Source organism: Castanea sativa, chromosome 5 (genome assembly GCF_040712315.1).
Source record: "Castanea sativa cultivar Marrone di Chiusa Pesio chromosome 5, ASM4071231v1".
In the NCBI taxonomy this organism is placed as follows: domain Eukaryota; kingdom Viridiplantae; phylum Streptophyta; class Magnoliopsida; order Fagales; family Fagaceae; genus Castanea; species Castanea sativa.
Genome location: NC_134017.1, coordinates 60897333 through 60915298, shown reverse-complemented (window position 1 = coordinate 60915298; position 17966 = coordinate 60897333). Strand labels below are relative to the sequence as shown.

The window sequence follows — 17966 nt, the reverse complement described above, 5'->3', positions numbered from 1 at the left end:
ATCCCAAAATACCAACCTACAGTTGAACCTTCGCTTCAATACCCAATTGAACTTTATCTTATAGTAGCCTTCTTTCTCTTGATGCACAAATATCCCATCTATGACTAACCCTTTGCACAAATCCTAGAACATGACTAACTCCGACAACTTTGAACGATGTTGTTGGCTACAAAGTTCTTCACTTCATCAACAATGAAGATTAAAAAGCACTTGGTTACAAAATCCTTTGACGTACAAACATAGTAGCTTCTCATAGAGAAAATAAATTTCTAGGTCTCTGTATCTGTATATGATGGGTCTTAAAATAAGCCTTATATATATCTAGAGTTGTAAGAAAAGAAACCCTAAACATATACATAAGTTTGGGCCAAATTTTAGATCTGGAAAACTGAAATTCGTAATTCTCGATAGATTGAGCTGCTGTCGAGCTTCACATTAAGTCTCCATAGCAGGCATCTGTCGAGCTATCTGTCAAGACTTAATGAGTAATTTTATTTCACTTGTTTCTTGGACTAATCTTCAAGTTTTTTAATATGAACATTTGATATGCTTGGACAACATATTTCTTGATGTATTAAACCCATCTTAGATCTACCCAATTACAAGTATAGTGTATTTTGTTAAAGCATTAGCCAATTACATAAAATATGACCCTAACGTTCCTCTCTTCTCTTTATTTATTTTACATTTTATATATTAATATGATAAATACATAGTAAATATTATTTGCATGCTAGTTATATATATGCATATTTAAATACTTGCAACCAAGTAAATAGGAACATTCACATGTTATTTGTACATATTCACATGTTTTTCTTGTAGATATTCTTTGCAATAATACACACATACTATTTCAATATGTAAATGAATATTCACATATTAAGTATATATTGTGTGTACAAAAAACTCTGAGTAAATTACGAAGTTGGTCCCTATCCTTTACATCATATCTCAATTTAGTCCATAACCTTTCAATTGTATCAATTTGGTCCCTAACATTTTCAATACTGTGTCAATTTTAGTTTCTGCCATTATTTTTTAGATAGAAAAAGCTTATGTGCCAAATGGAATAATAATAAAAATTCATAACACATTAACTGCCAATTGTACCACCATGTCAAATTAAAAAAAAAAAAAAAAACGATTCACACATGAGATCAATTTGGGAAAAATTCTAAAATCTCATACTTCCTTTCTCTCTCTCTCTCTCTCTCTCTCTTCAAATTCATCTCCCTCATTCTCACTCTCCCTAAGAATTGAAAACTCACAATTTCCTTGTGATGGACATGAACATAACAACCTACAGCAACTCAACACCTTATAACGTGTCGCACCACTTTGTATATTAATACAAAATCCCCAAACGTACATTGAAGGAGTGGTTGTGCTTGGGGTTAAGAGTTCAAACCGCTTTCAGTCTCTATCTTACGAGAAATTATAAGGTCTTCATGGTGGACAAGTGACGTGGTCTATCATTTTACTATGTTAACGTGTATTAGGTTGTGTGGCCTTTAGGCCCACCTTGGTTACTTATATAGCACACATACTTATACTGCACACTTTGCCTCCTATATAAAGGCACTCATGAATATTCTATTACTTATGGAATAAAATACACTCATTTAGTATTTCTAACATGGTATCAAAGCTATTGCTTTGACCTTTTCTTAGCAGTCTTGTTTTATTGGTGTTACTCCATTCTTAACATCGCTTCTGCCTCACAGCCACTGCCGTAGCCTCTCGCCATTAAACCTCCGACGTCTTCCAGCCATTGTCCTTGGGTTCCAAACCTGCAACTGCTACCATTGAGGAGTCCCACACCACAAAAACCACTACTCTTTTCATCACCGCCGTGAATATTGCTCTGATTAATTTTTTGCAGGTACCACTAAGATTGTCTTGCGCCGATCTACACACTCGTGGAAACCTCGAAGCCATCGGAGACCGAATGCGCCTCCAAGTGCTGCTTAAAGGTTCTACGTCGAAACTCACGCACCCCACGCACCGTCAACAGCGCCAGGCTAACGTCACTCGTGACATCAGCAGTGCCACATCAGCCCTAGCTTTCGTCAGCATCCAGTCATCTACTGACATTAGCGCCATGTCATCTTGCTGATGTCATCTCTTCTGACCGTTAACTTTTCTTCAAAGTTGACTTTTTGTGGTCCAGGTGCTCCTTACCCAGTTTTTCGCGTAAATTTCATTTTTGCAATCTATTTTTGCATATTTTTCTTCTAAATGAATAATAAGGATAGGTCTTCTTCTTGTTGCAATAATCGTCGCCGACAATCCAGAAAATGTTTTTGCAACTTTTGCAAACGTTTTGGCCACAATATTAAGACTTGCTACCATCGCAACAAACCAGTTGTTTCAATTTTTGCTGCTACTGTCACTAACATTGAAAGTGTCCAACCAATGGCTCCCGTTTCTGCACAGTCTAAGTCTTCTGGGTCCATTTTCACCATTTCCACAGATGACCTTAAAAACATCATCGCTAATGCCATTCGTATGGTTGGTAATACATCTTATTCCTCTTCTCTCTCAACTTTATATGGTATGTCTCCTTCCTCTTGGCTTATGGATTCTGCTTGTTGCAACCACATGACACCTCACTCATCCTTATTTTCTTAACTTGATCCCACACCACACCCTCTTAATATTCGCATAGCTAATGGTTCCACAATATTCGGTCATAATATAGGTTCTATCTCGACCTCCAACCTCTTGGTTCCTGGGTCTTTAATGTTCCTAACCTTTTTTACAATTTATTTTCTGTGGGCCAATTAGCTGAGTTGGACTATCACATTACCTTTGATTATTCTGGGTGTATTGTGCAAGATCCGAGGACGAGACAAGAGCTTAGGACCGGTCCTAGAGTTGGGCGTATATTTCCTATGGACAACCTTCGCCTTCCACTTATTGCTCCTGTTTCTGTTGCTGTTGTAGCTGCTGTAGTTTCTTCTATTCCTTCCCTTGCACTTTGGCATGCCCGACTTGGTCACGCATCTTCCTCTCCAGTACAACACTTGGCTTCTAGAGGTTTGTTAGGTTTAGTATCCGTAGAAAATTTTGATTGTGTTTCATGTCAGTTAGGAAAACAACCAACTTTGCCTTTCAATACTAGTGAATTGATGTCCACTGATATCTTTGACCTAATTCATTCTGATGTCTGAGGGCCTTCCTCTATCTCTAGTATTGGTGGATCTCAATATTTTGTTGTCTGTGTTGATGATTATTCCCACTATAGCTGAATTTTTCATATAAAACATCGTTCTAAATTATTGCAAATATATTCTAATTTTAAAAAAATGGTTGAAACTCAATTTTCCAAATGTATCAAACATTTTCAATCTGATAATGCTTTTGAGTAAACTCAATATGCTTTCCAAACTTTTTTGCATTCCTATGGTACTGTTCATCATCTAACTTGTCCAGGTACCTCTCCGCTAGAATGGTAGAGCAAAAAGAAAACTTCATCATATTCTTGACACTGTTCATGCTCTCCTTTTCTCTGCCAAAGTTCTTGCTTCTTTTTGGGGCAAAGTTACTCTTCATGTTTTTCATGCTATTAATTGCATTCCAAGTCCTATAATCCAGAATCAAACTCCATATGAGTGACTTTTTAGGTCACCTCTAGACTATCACCACCTTCTCCTTTGGTTTTGTTTGTTTCATTCTTCTTCAGCCGCATGAGCATAACAAACTTGAGCCTCGGTCTAGACTTTGTTATTTACTTGGCTATGGCAAAACTCAAAAAGGGTATCAGTGTTATGATCCTGTCTCTCATCGTCTTCGTATCTCCCACAATGTTGTCTTTTGGGAACATCGCTCCTTTGTTGAGCTCTTCCACTTTCGTGCCTTTCTATCTTCCTCCTTTATCTCAGCTCTTTTTCTAGATAAGCCACATATTCCTTCTGTAGTTGCTTTTAATCCTCCTATAGACTTCTCTATCCAACCACTAGATACTTTTGATCATTTTCCTAGTTCACCCTTTAATGAACAGGTGGAAGATGAACAAGTTGAAACGAGTTACCCAACCTTAAGCTTAGGTCCCCTACTCCTGCTTCGCTTGAAGATCTTGCAGAATACATTCCACCTCATCACTCAACCTAGGTAAGATCCATTCCTGCACATTTACTTGACTATCATTGTTACACTGCACGAGCCTCGCACCTATCGTGAGACCTCCACTGACCCTTTTATGGCAGATTGCAATGAAATAGGAACTTGATGCGTTATCTAAAAATTATACTTGGGATTTGGTGACTCTCCCCCTTAGGAAATCTATGGTTGGTTGTAAGTGGATCTAAAAAATCAAGACTCGCTCTGATGGATTCATTAAGCGCTACAAAGCTCGTCTTGTTGCAAAAGGTTTTACATAGGAGTATGGGATTGATTATAAAGAGACCTTTACTACGGTTGCTCGTATCTCATCTGTTCGTGCCCTCTTAGCTGTTGCTACTGCTAGTAAATGGGACCTTTTTCAAATGGATGTCAAAAATGACTTCCTTAATAGGGATTTAAGTGAAGAAGTTTATATGAAACCTCCTCCTGGTCTCTCTGTTGAATCAAACAAGGTTTGTTACCTTCAACGTGCACTATATGGCCTTAAACAAGCTCCACAAGCTTGGTTTGCCAAATTTAGCTCTACCATCTCTCACTTGGGTTACATGGTCAGTCATTATGATTCAGCCTTATTTCTTAGTCGCACTGACAAAGACACTATTTTACTTCTCCTATATGTGGATGATATGATCATACTTGGTGATGACCTCAGTGGCATTCAAGAACTCAAGGGTTTTCTTAGTTAGCAGTTTGAGATGAAAGATCTTAAACATCTCAGCTACTCCTTGAGTCTTGAAATCACTCATTCTACAGATGGACTTTATATTACTCAAGCCAACTATGCTTCTAAACTTTTATCTAGAGGTGGACTCATTGATAGCAAGACTGTTGACACTCTAGTTGAACTTAATGTGCATCTAACTCCCACAGGAGAGGAAACCACTGTTTAATCCCTCTCTTTACAGACGCTTGGTTGGTAGCCTAGTTTATCTCATTGCCACTCCTTCAGACATTTCCTATGTTGTTCACCAGGTGAGCCAGTATCTATTTGCTCCACGATCGACTCACTATGCTGCTGTTCTGCGCATTCTTTAATACCTAAAGGGCACACTCTTCCATGGCCTTTTCTACTCTACTCAATCTCCTCTTGTTTTCCGTGCATTTTCTGATGTTGATTTGGCAGGAGATCCTATTGATCGTAAGTCCACCACTAGTTATTGTTTTATTCTTGGTTCTTTTTTGATTTCTTGGTAAAATATAAAACAAACTCATGTGGCCTGCTCTAGTACTGAAGCAGAATATCATGCCCTTACTAATACCACATCTGAGCTCCTTTTGGCTACAATGGCATCTTAAGGACTTAGGTGTGTTCACATTCTTTGCTACTCCCCTTTATTATGACAACCAAAGTGTCATTCATATTGCTCACAATGATGTCTTCCATGAACGAACTGAACACATCAAGATCGATTGTCATTTTATCTGTTATCATCTTGTCCATGGTGCACTCAAGCTATTCTCGGTCTCCTCTACGGATCAACTTGCAGATATTTTCACCAAGTCACATCCTAATGGATGCCTTTGTACTTTGGTTGACAACCTCAAGTTGGTTTCATATCCACCTTGAGTTTGAGGGGGGCTATTAACGTGTATTAGGTTGTGTGGGCTTTAGGCTCACCTTGGTTACTTGTATAGCACACATACTTGTATTGTACACTTTGCCTCCTATATAAAAGCACTCATGTATATTCTATTACTTATAAAATACAATACACGCATTCAGTATTTCTAACACACTAAAAGATTCTCATATGTTTAAAATTGCTGAGTCAAAAAATTTTTTTAAACAAAAACTAATTGTTAACTCAGCAATTTTAAACAAGTGAGTCTCTTTTAGTGGAATGGTGGACAAGTGATGTAGTCCACCATGCATGACAGCGGTATATTGGAATTTGGAGCCGTGTTGGACTATGCTTTTTTTTTTTTTTTTTCAAATTATTGGTTTGATTGTTGTGAACTAGAATGGAATGGAAAACTTTCGAAATAGAAAGTAGCAGTGAGAGAGAGAAATAGGTGTCATGTAGCCTTTAACTTTATGTCACATTTCATTTTCTTTTGCTTTCTCAGGAACAGACGTGGGTTCAAAAACCTAGAATGGGTGTGAATCTTTGTGTGATTGTGATTTTGAATTCCAGCGAGCAGTCGGTGGTGTGATTGTGATACTCACTGCATGTCTTTCTCTGGGTTTTGGAATTTGTTTAGATTTTTACCTATTTGGTTTGTGAGAAAATGCAAGAAAAGTTAATGAAAGAAAGAGGAAGTTAGGGAGAGTGAGAGTGAAAGTGAGGGAGATGAATCTGACAAGAAAGAGAGAGAACTTTGAAATTTTAGAATTTTTTTCATCTCATGTGGTGGTACAGTTAGCAATTGATTTATATGGAATTTTTTTTTTTTCCATCTGACACCTCAGTTTTTTCCATCTAACGAATAACGATGGGGACTAAATTGACATGATACCCAAAATGTTAAGGACTAAATTAACACAATTGAAATGTTAAGAACCAAATTAAGACATGGTGTTAAGGATAGGGACCAACTTTGTAATTTACCCAAAATCTTTCAAAAACAAAATTCCTAGTATTTAATTTGTCTTCCAAAAATGTGAATGTTGAAGTTAAATTAAAATGAGGCACTATCCTTTGAATAGATAGTATGGTGTGCCTAACACCTTCCCCACTCGTAACCAAACTTCTAAGTTCAAGAATTTTTGGTTCAAGACTTTGGCTTACCTTAATTAATTTAAAGACCCTTAAATTAGATTTTAGTTATTTAGGTAAAATGAATTAGACAAATGGGTGACCAATCACACCTAAAACAAAAAAAATACTTGGTGGCAACTCCTTAAAAATTAAGAAAAGTGGATCACACACACCTCGCCCTTGAAACACATGCACACATAAACACATCACCAAGAACCGAACGTGGAAAAACTTCGGGGACTTGAAAAATGTCCCACTGGCCAAAGAGTGTCCACAGTTATGTTACAACATCGAATCAATCTTCTTGATATTGTGCGACTTGCTTAAAGAATAAGTGTGTCTTTTGGGAGTAACGTAAGTTTCTTATTTTCTACTTATATGTTATTTTGATACTAAATTAATTGAATAATCGTTTTTTTATTGAATTTTTGTATGACTTGATTATTTACAAGTGCCATATACTATGGGGGTTTTTTTTTTTTTTTTTTTTTTTTTTTGGAAAAAGGCATATATATACTTGTTTAAATTATTATTTGTATTGAACGACTTCAACATTCAATTTGTGTTCTATTTCATCTACGTAAACTTGCAAATTTCATAAGGCTTTCTAGGAGCTTCATTTTTCTTGTCCTAGTGTCAACATTGCAACAAGTTTGTGGTTTACTCTATTAGTGGGTAAATCTCTATACTAATTAAAAGATTAACTGATTAACCCATATTGTCATATTTTAAATTTGATGTGTGAAGTAATACATACATATGCATCTTTGGAACAAGATTTTTGGCAAGATTTATTTTTGAATATTTTATTGAAATTAACTCGTTTGCAGGTAGTAGAAATTGTGAAAAATAAGTATACGTTATTTTAAGCCTCATATTCATATTTTCCAATGTTTTTATTTAAAAACCACAGTGCATTGTCATTTTGAATATCCCTTAAATTAGACTAATTAAAGAAAATTTGACAAAAATCCTATATTGAGCATCCCATGCCGTACTCCAGTTTTGCTTAAAATAAACTTAATTAAATCTAGTAGAAAGTTTTCCTATTATGATCATATAAGCATTAAAACTTGCTTTGTATCAAAAGGCTTCAGACCACACACACACACACACACACACACACACACACATATATACACACATATATATATATAATATAGAAATTGATTAACCAAAGTTTATTTGTGGGGACTCGAGGACCGAGGAGGGATACAACGAGTTGTGGTTGTCGCTATAAAGGCATTGTGAACCCGAAGAGGGGATCTACCCGAGGATAGGAGGAGGAGAGACAAAAGACTTCTGGGAAGTTCAAATGAGGAGGATGGGGTTTAGAGAGAGAATCATGGTAAGTAAAGGAAGTTTCCAATGAATATTCACCCATTGCCTCCGCATTAAATGACTGGCAATAGCTTTATCAGCTGCATTGATAAGGAAGTGATCTGAACAGTGGAATTCACAGCTATGCAACTCCTTCTACCACCTTTAACAGAAGTTTAAGGGAACAAGTGTCATAGGGAGAGCATGGGTAAGTGGAGATGAAGGGCCCGGATGCGATGGGCTGAGGAGTATATAAATAAAGGGAACTTCCAGATGATGGGGATCCAGAGAAAAATAGTCTAAGTATAGAAATTAGAGCAAGAACATTAAGAGAAAAAGAATGAACAGGGTATCATCTAGTGTAAGAGTTTTGTCCCTAGACGAACTTGTAAAAATCTTCTCATATACATAAACTTTGATTTCTAGTCATTCCTTCTTTGTTATTATCCTCGGGCTGAGCCCCCCCACCCCCCCCCCCCCCTTTTGTTTTACCCCACTCTCTTTACAAATATTTATTGATTTGGGGGCCCAGTTGGGTTGCACAAAGTGGGTTTGGGCTGCTTGATTTTTGAGTCCTTACACTATTAATTTATATATTGCTAAGAATCAATTTAATATTTTATAACGTTTATATTTGTAAACACACAAAAAAAAAAGGGTTTTTGAGTACAAATTATTCAATTATTTGTATTTATATTTATGTTAATGTTACTTTTTTTTTCTTTTTGAAAGAAGTTAATGTTACTAAATATTATCTTCAGAATAATAATGCCAAACCTATAACATTTGTAGAGTTTTTTATTTTTTATTTTTTTGAGAAAAACATTTGTAGAGCTTTTTGATTATATACCAAAAGAAAACTATTTATAATTACATAGTATAGGCAAAAATTAATTTTTCCCATTACATTTAATACTCTTTTTAGTGGCTACAAAGTAATATAAACATAACTCCATTTCTCAAAAAAAAAAAAAATTGTAATCTAGTATTAAAGTATCTGAATTTTGTGATCATTACTCATTCTTATTTCCCCCCGTTTATGTGTACTTTGAAGAACTTCTCCATAGGTTTTCTTTGACACCATATCATTGTCTTATGTTTTTATTGATTAGCTATTAGTTTTGGAAACAATTGAGTGCTTTCGCTTTCTTAGAAAAAAAATTTGAGTGCTTTCACTTTAATTTACAAACACCATGAAAAACACACCATCCAATTAAAAAATTCGAAAGGTTATAGATTAAAGAAGGATCCCATAAAATTAAAGGGAATTATGATGATGATGATGATATAACATGAAATTCTTCCATAAAAAATGTGCAATTCTATTTTTGGGAGGAAAAAAAAAAGAGCTGGTACTACAAACTACAGAAGAAGACCATATTAACTAAAACTATACCAACTAATTTTATCAATATAATCCAAGAGTAGTTAAAACAAAATGAAATAAATAAAAACCAGAAATTATAGAAATCGTAAAAACCAAAAATGCTGGAGAATACTCAAAATGCTGGAGAAAGTTCAACTTAACAAGGTTAATGGTGCAATTTTGTTTTGTAATATTTTAAGAAAAATCTTTAAAATATTCATAACCATAGTGTGTTAATTAAGCTAAATTAAATGTTAAATTTAATAATTGATGAATCTAATCACTTCCATATTTAATGGGAAAAAAATCTAATATTTTGTAGGTATACAACATTTAGAATTGTTTTTCTGAAGATAAAATTTAAATAAAATAATAGAAACATAAACACAAACACAAATAAGAGAGTAATTTTGTACTCATAAATATTTTTTAAATACTAACACAAAAATTAGAAAATATGAAATTTATTCTGTCAATATTTGAATTTATTATTATTATTATTTTTTTGAGAAACAAACACACACACACAAGGGAGAGAGAAATGGATTCTAACACAAAGGCACACAACAACTTCACCCAAAAACTATGGTAATATTTGAATTTATTAGGCTTATTACGAATGAATTTCTAAAATATATATACATACATATATATATACACACACATATGTAAAAGATTCTTAATTTCGCAAGCTTTTAGATTCTAAGCAATTTTTTGTGCTTATCACAATCGGATAACTTTCTCCAACATTTTTAGCCACTACAAAAAACGCGGGTCTCAGGCCGCGTTTTTTTCAGGCGCGTTTGCAAAAACGCGGCCTAAGACCCTACTTGGGCCGCGTTTCTAAAAAACGCACCCACAGCTTGTAGTTCAGGCCGCGTGTGACGAACGCAGCCCAAGCCCAAGTCTTAGGCCGCGTTTTTTGGACCAATGGCTGCGTTTTTCTGGAATGGGCTGAAGCCGCGTTTTAAAAACACGGCTTCAGACCCATCTGAATTTTTTTTTTTTTTTTAATAAATGTCTTGAAGCCGCGTTTTTAAAACGCGGCTTCAGACCCATCCTAAAGCCGCGTTTATTAAAAAACACGGCCATAGTCACCTTAAAGCTGCGTTTTTAAAACGCGGCTTCAAGAATCCCTGAAGCAGCGTTTTAAAAAACGGGGCTAAAAACTATATACTATAAATTAGAAAGAAAAAAATCCCCTTCCCAAAACGCGAGACCCTTCCTCTCTTCTGTCTAAGCCCTTCAAACCCAGTTCCCACGAAACCCAAACCAAAACCATCATCACTGACCTCCAGACCAAGCGCCGCTTCACCGCCTCCACCCTCACCTGCACCGAAGTTCGAGGCGGCGGAAAAAAGCCTTACCCTCAAAAAAATAAAAAAAAACCCCCAAGGCACCGAATCTCCACCACCGATCGTACACACCGGCGCTGCCTTGGGTCTCTCCCTCTCTCTCTCCAACTCTCAGTCTCACTCAAGACACTGACAGGGCCGACTAACAATAAGTTTTTTAAACTCATTGTTTTGATTTTTGTTTTAGGGTTTCCATTTTTGTTTTAGGGTTTCGATTTTCGGTTTAGGGTTTTGATTTTAGGTTTAGGGTTTCGATTTTGTGATTGTAGGGTTTCGATTTTAGGTCTAGGGTTTTGATTTTAGGTTTATGGTTTTGATTTTGGGTTTAGGGTTTCGACTAACAGTGATTTTTTTCCAATCTAGGTCTCGCTCCTCTGAGGGATTCTCCACGAGGGTATTTTGTTCCTGCACCACTGAAGGCGCAGAGAGGATTGCTTCTGGTGCTTCCTCTTCTCCACGAGGGTATGCTTCATTTTTTTTTTAATTTCTTCTATATTTTGGTGATTGGTCACTGATTGTTCAGTTTCTTATGCACTGTGAAGTGGATTATTAGATTGATTTTGATTTGTGGTGTTTGCATTGATTTAAATATGATTTCTTTTTAATATTGATATTTGTTTGGGTTCTGATTTTTCTGCAAAAAACTGATTTATTTTTGCCATTGTTCATTGGCCCTTTTATGTTTTGTTTATGTTAATTTCTCACTTGGGGTTTTTTATTTTTTATTTTTAAATGGATATGGGCTGTTTTTGGAATGGATGCTGTTTGGAATTTTAGTAGCACGGTTGCAATTACATCTCAATTTCAACCCGGCACTTTGTGATTTCAGTCGGCCAAGAGTCTTGTAGCTCAATTGGCATGTCCTAGTGTTTTTAACAGAGTTAAAATGACTGTAACTTTGCGTCTTTTTCCTTTTTTTTAGGAATGATTCTATCTATTATAAATGAAAAGTTTATAAGATTAAAAAGTGAGAAAGATTGAATGCTTGAAAGTTAGCATGTTAAGTTTTGTGTATAGTATAAGGGTTATTTTTATATGGCTTTTGATTTTCACACATTCGCTATTTTACATCAATTATGGATATACCTATAAAATAGTGGATGTGAATGAGTGTGAAAGAATACTTTTCTCTTTTATACAAAAATACCTAGATATGCAAGTATATACAAGTAGAACATTGTAATGTAAGGATAATAAAGTGTAGTGATACTTCGAATCATGACAGTTACGACTTGGCCTTGGGCTCCTAGGCCTATTTGGCCTAGCGTCTAGGAATTTTTATTTCTTATTTTAACTTTTTGGAGAGAGAGGCCTAGTAAATAGGATAAACTATAATATTATGGTACTCTATAGGTTTTATCTACCGTAATTCATAGGTGAAATTACATAAAAAGGACTAGAGTTTACACACTTTTTTAGATTAGGTCCCAAGTTTTTAATTTTGTTAATTAAAGTCATAAACTTGTGAAATTATTTAAATTTGAAGCCTGTATTCATATACTTTATTCATATATGTTATTTTGGACACTAATAGAGTATAGAAAAAATGGAAGCCATTTATAAAATTTGTATTTTACTAAGGAATCAATTTTGATGTTTTGACTCATTTTCTCTCTCTCTCTCTCTCCATGGTTTTCTCTCCAAGCTTTCTATTGATCAATAATTGCAAAATTGACTTATGAACAAATCTTAAGTGAAATGTAAAGTTTAATCACTTGTTTTATGTGTTAATTTGTTATGTTGCTATCCAAGATAATAGAGACGGACAAAAACCTTAAATTGAAACAATTTTATAAATTTAAGACCTAATAATATGAAATATGGTATAAATTGTACACCTTTTCATATAACTTCATTTAATTTATATTAGTTGATTCTATTAAATAGATTGCATATTTTAAACTTAATGGAGTGGAACTCTTGTTAATTACTTGTTACGCACTTTAATAAAATTTTTAAAATAATTTTTATGATAAATTCACAATTGAATTAATGAAAACACATAATATCTCCTTGCTTGCAAAATATCAAATTGATAAAAAATTAATAACTATCTTATATATAAAATGTTCAAAAAATTTAAAATTATATAGAAAACAAGAGTTAATATATCAAATCAATGAAAACATTGTTATAGATAGTTTAAATATTATAAAAGATAACCACTTATTATATTCTGTACATTAAATTATACTGTTATTTTAATTTAACAATTTAATGACTTTTTTTTTTTAATATAGGAATTAGAATATGAAACCACCCAACCTTTTACTCTATTTCATTTCACTTCCATTTCGTATTTGTCAATTTATGATTTTCCCCCTTTTTTAATTATCTTATTTCCGTTCATTTTCTTTATCTTATTGGTGGGATATTGAAGTCGCAGTTATCCTCGCACATTCTGACTTTTACGTGGATCCCTAGTCTCCTATTCACTCACGCATTCTCACATTGTAGTTTAGAATAGAGTTTCCAAAGAGTGTCAGATAATTAATCACAAGAGAACTGAAAACAACTCATCATTGAAATTATATTAAAAATATATAAATAAATAAAGTGAGGGATATATGTATTATACCTTATACCATTGTACTTCTCTTTGCATAAGAAAAGCTGCTGAAGTGAATATGCATTATACCATTATACAAATTCACTTCAAATTGCCATTTAGGGGGTTGCATTGTGTTTTTTTATTAGTTGCACATAGCATAAGGATATAGTCAATTATCAAACTAGGTTAACCTTAGATTTATTCTGCCATCATGTTGTAGGCTGAAGTGAATTTGAAGATAAAGAAAGCATACTGTCTTCCAGGTATTGTGGAAGGGAATCCTTGCTTGGAGTATGTGAAGTACCTCATTTTACCTTGGTTTAAAAAGTTTGAAATAGAGCGCAGTGCAGAGAATGGTGGTGATAAGTAAGTCATAAGGATTTTATTATGAAAGCTTTACTTATTTTATTTAATTAATGCTAGGACATCTGCCTTTTCACCTTATTCAACCCTTGCATCTTGTTGAAAGTGCGTGCTCCTTAAATTAGTACAATTGCTTGAGCTATTTTTCCAGAATCAGTTTTCATTGGGACCTTAATTGCTAGGACCTTAATTTGATTGGCCCACATCCTTTAGGGTATGTTTGGAACTGGCCCATCCAAACATAGGGTGAATTTTTTGGAAGGGTGGAGCTATTGCAAAGTATGCTCAAGGGAGCCTACAATTCATCAAATTTGTTAATTCTGTGGTCTAACTTCTTTGTTCTGTCTAGACAGAACAAAGAAGTTAGACCACAGAATTAACAAATTTGTTATTTAAAGTTTGGTTTTTGTTAATTGTGTACTTGGGTTGTGGTTTAATTGTAGAGATCAACTTCTGGGATAATTTCAAGCTCAATCGTGCCGCCATTAATTTTTCGATGTAGATAGTAAGCAACAAGCTCCTCATCTGTTGGATGGAACCTAAAACCTGGAGGAAGACTCATGGGTGCCATTGCACACTGTTAGATTTGTGTGTGTGTGTGTGAGGGAGAGAGAGAGAGAGAGAGAGAGAGAGAGAGACCAAATTTGAAAAGAGAGAGCACAGAACATGAACTAAAATGGCTTGTACTATTGAACTATATAGGCCACAGTTAGGATCCAAGCCATGAAATTAATTGCCTGATCTTTGCAATTTATTACACCATTGCCATTCACTGTTACTTGTCAGCTTCTGAAACCAATCCTTGTCTTTTCTAACACTCTTTTGTCCTTAACAACTTTGCTTTAAGTGATCACATAGTAGGTGCAGTAGATTCAGTAAATATTATGTAAAAGAATTGTGAGAAAAAAAAAAGAAAAAAAAAAAGAGATCGATTGGGAATATCATATAAGATATAATAGTACTACTTTGGCTAGCTTTAGGTGAGATTCTATGTGTAAGGTATTGTGTGAAACCTAGAGGGAGTATGAGAAGCTTCTGCTTTAATTTGTCTGCTCATAAACTAACAAAAAAACACAAGCCCTCTCAAAAGGCTGTGCAGGACACACAACCTTCCATACCCTACAACACGCAATACTAGGCCCTTCTACTTATTTTAGTCACTCTTCCAAAATAATAATGTAGTATTATACCATATGATATTTATTATATATCATTCATGACGTCATGGTTTTTTTTTGCTATTCCTTCCTTATATTCTTTGCAGAGGAACATGGTATAGAATCTTCTGTATTGGTATGTCATGTGCCATTGTGAACTGGTTTAACACAATAATATTATCTGCCTTATGCATGTATAGAGAACACAAGAAAATTAGGTTAAAAGGAAAAATAAAGTACAATAGAAAATGATAGACAAAACTTCCAGTTGGATCCAAATTTCTTGACAAGTTTGGATGTGTTGAAGCCTGAAAATTAATGCACTTACAAACTTTTTCATCTCATGTGTCCATTTTGTTGATAATGTTTTTGTGGCTAGCCTAGGGATTGCAGTTCAAATTTTCGTTCTCCTAGTATCTTACGTTCCAAGTCCGAACTCCAAAGATACTGTTTGGTAATATGGTAGGCCCTAATTATAATTAAGCATTTTTAAATTTGAACAATGATATATAAATAGAGATTAGATAAAGTGGAAATGACTTTACCACAGAAAAATATAATGAAATTTTTTTGAGTAATATGTATGATGAGGGCATTTATATAAGGTGATCATAGTCCAATTACAATACATCAACATAAACTAAATTGGTTCTGAATTTTTTCCAGTTCAGCTGAGTTGCTTGATTCATGTGTTAGAATAATAGTTATTAAATGATTAAATTTTATTTCTTCCTTCAATATAATTTTTTGGAATTTTAGTTCTAATTAACTTAGTAATGAGATTATTAGTAATTTCATTCAATGAGATTTTGCTATAATTTCATACATTTTTCCTTTTAATCATTTTGGTGCAAATATGCTAGCTTCTGCGGGTGCTGGGGCTGCCACTTCGCCAGACCCGCCCCCTCCAGTGAGTTCAATGGTGATAGGAGGTAGAGACCCTCAAGGTTTGCCGCCCATACAATAACTACTTTTATCTCCAAAATTTCCCAATCTAAATGCTTCATTCATGTTTATACACAGTTTCAAGTTTGTGAATTGAAAAATAAATATAATAATTTGATGGGGTATGTTAGCGTAAAATTTTTAATTTGTTATGATGTGGCAGCCTTATGAATCTATGGCTGTGATCTCATCCAAGAAAGTGGCATCTTGCTTAAATTGTATCTTGTTTTACGAAACATGTGGGTTAGTCTCTGCATATTGATGTACATTTTAGTACTTTGGTTGAAACCAAAATGATTATGTAACATATAGTTAATGGAGTTGAATTTGGAGGCTTTTTTGTTCTACGTAACTTATACCAAGATGGGTCATGATCTATGATTTTAGTGTACAACTTGAATTGAAATAAGGTTTCTTGTGCTCAATCCTTTTGGCCTGGCATGTGCCATCACGAGTGAATTCGCTTATTGATTGCACATTACATGCGTTAAGAGTACAACTCTATCACACTATTTTATTGCATTTAGTCTACAACTGTGTCATATTGTTTTATATATAAATTTAGGGTGCCACCAAAAGATTTTGATGCGAAGATAAATGCTTTGCTCCACTTGATGTTAAAAACTTAAAAACACTTGTTGACAAAGGAGCATGATTTTCCAACGAGGTCTAGCTCAAATGTTACCTCCACTTTGTTAGAGCAAGGTTTTATTTTTTTTTGGGGGGGGGGGGGGGGGTTTTGGGGTGCAGGGCTTGGGTTCAAGACCCACCAAGAGCATGTGTGACTTACCAAAAAAAAATAAATAAGAGCATGGTCTTCTTGCTGGTTATTCAGTCTGGATTTTGATTTCTGGCCAGAACAGTAGTGCTGATGGCACAATGTAATTTGATCAATTTTACTTGGGTTTATTGTTCATTAATACCCCTCCCCCCCCCCCCCAAAAAAAAAAAAAAAAATTTTTTTTTTTAAAACGTTGCAATTTGATCAATGTGGGCATGTTTAATTTATCTTCCGCATCTCTCTTAATCATTGGGAACAGATTTTGCTGAAGAAGATTTTGATAGAGTCAAAAATTGACAAGGAACCAGGAAAAGCTCAGAGCCTTCCCCTTTTTCCCAAAGAGGAGGAGATGAATGAGGAAGAATTTGATAAAATGATGGAAGAACGCTACAAGGATGGTTCTAATTTCATCAGATATGGCGAGGATGATTTTGAGAACAAAAGAGCAATTGATAGAAATAATATTATACCTTCTGCCAGAGATCCAACCATCTAGAAAGTTAAATGCATGGTGTGGTACTCGGAGTATTGTTTTGATAATTCACAATGCCTATTTTAAAACTTCTCTTTTCCTTGTGTTCAGCTTTCCATTGTGTTGTGTTTGATTGAAACTTGTTGACTGTAGGTTGGACGTGAGAGGAATTCAGCTTTTTGTCTTATGCAGAAGTATGTAGACTTGAAATCATTAGGTACCAAACTTCAGATAATATCTGCATTTGCTCTTGATCATATAAAGGGTTGTATTTACATTGAAGCTGACAAGCAATTTGATATTATTGAGGTAATGTATTTTTGCATGTTGGATAATCTGATAATATTGTGATTGCCAGTGCTAGTATAGTTTCTCCTACAGCCAATGCTATTATTAGTACCTTTTGGGTCTCTCATTGTCTTTGCAACACTAAAAACATGAACCCTTTTGCCTTTTTTTATTTGCTATACCCTTTTTCTTATCACTATAAATAAGTAGATTCCAATTGAGTTTGTTACAATCAAATTTTGGTTTAATTGGAAATCTAGTTGTTTAGAAGTTGTGGTGCTGTGTGTTAAAAATCAGAACATCCTTTGGCTATGTGTCTTTCATTCTGGAAAAGAATGGGGTTGAAGATTCATGGCCAAAGGGAGAGCAGGAAAAAACAAGGCTATAGCTGCGTTTTTAAAATGGGGCCATAGTAATGGGTTGAAGCCGCGTTTTTAAAAACGTGGCTTCAGCTCACAACTATGGCCGCGTTCGAAACGCGGCTAATCTCTTTTCCAGGCAATCAATATTTGACCTATGGCCACGGCTAAAAAAACGTGGC

General features: G+C 34.6%; 1 long non-coding RNA gene across 1 annotated transcript; it reads left to right on the top strand.

Annotated features, from left to right (window-relative positions):
• The first annotated feature begins 15841 nt into the window (after positions 1-15841).
• LOC142633595 (uncharacterized) lies at positions 15842-17775 on the top strand. Its single transcript, XR_012843939.1, has 3 exons — positions 15842-15886; positions 16925-17176; positions 17291-17775. It is a non-coding gene; the product is annotated as an uncharacterized LOC142633595 (long non-coding RNA).
• Positions 17776-17966: the final 191 nt, after the last annotated feature.